Here is a 966-nt window from a genome sequence, read left to right as displayed (position 1 = left end):
GCTCCCGCTCCCGCCCCCTGCCGCCCGCCCGCCCGCAGGCCGTCACTTCCGCCCCGCACAGGCCCTCCACTTCCGCCCCGCCCCCCGCACAGGCCCCGTCACTTCCGCCCCCCCCCCCGCCCCAGCCCCGCCCCCGTCCACTTCCCCGCCCCGCCCCGCCCCAGCCCCGCCCCCGTCCACTTCCGCCCCGCCCCACCCCCCGCCACTTTCCGCCCCGCACAGGCCCGCCCCCCTTCCGCCCCGCCCCGCCCCCCCCTCCACTTCCCGCCCCGCCGCCCACCCCCCGCCCCCACTTCCGCCCCCCCCCGCCACCCCCCCCGCACGGTGCCTGCACGCCCCCGGGCAGCGGCCCGGTGTTTGCAGTTGTTGACGGTCTTCCCCCCGCCCCGGCCCCCGGTCACTTTCCCTCCCTCCCTCACCCCTGGACCCCGCTCCCCCCCTCCCCGCCTTCCGCCGCCACTTCCGGCCCCGCCCACCGCCCTCCCACCGCGGTCTCCCCCCACTTTCCGCCCGTGACCCCCCCCCCCCCGTCGACACTGACTACCCCCCCCTGTCCTTCCCTGGTTCCGGCGGCGGTGGTTTGCAGGTGTTGACGGGTTCCCGGGGGCGCGCGTGTCCGTGTCCGTGTCCGTGTCTTGTGTCTGAAGTTGGTTGGTCCACGGCTGTTCCGGCCCCCGCGGTCACTCCTACGTCACCCCTCCCTCCCTCACCCCCCCAGTTGACCCCCCCCCCCCCCCCCCCCAGCAGTGTCCGCGACACCCCGCGCTGTCCGTTGGGGAAGTGAAAGTGAAACCGCGTCTTCCCCGACACATCCACACCCTCCCCCCCCCGCTCACTGTCTACCCTCCTACCCCCCCCTCCCCCTCTATACCCCCCCCTGTCTCCCCCTCCCCCCCCCCCCTATACCCCCCTGCCCCTCTCTATCCCCCCCTCTATCCCCCCCCCCCCCCCCCCCCCCCTCTCTCT

This window comes from Leucoraja erinacea, unplaced genomic scaffold (genome assembly GCF_028641065.1).
Source record: "Leucoraja erinacea ecotype New England unplaced genomic scaffold, Leri_hhj_1 Leri_369S, whole genome shotgun sequence".
Taxonomy (NCBI): domain Eukaryota; kingdom Metazoa; phylum Chordata; class Chondrichthyes; order Rajiformes; family Rajidae; genus Leucoraja; species Leucoraja erinaceus.
The sequence above is the reverse complement of the archived record's forward strand: the minus strand, read 5'-3'. Positions refer to the sequence as shown.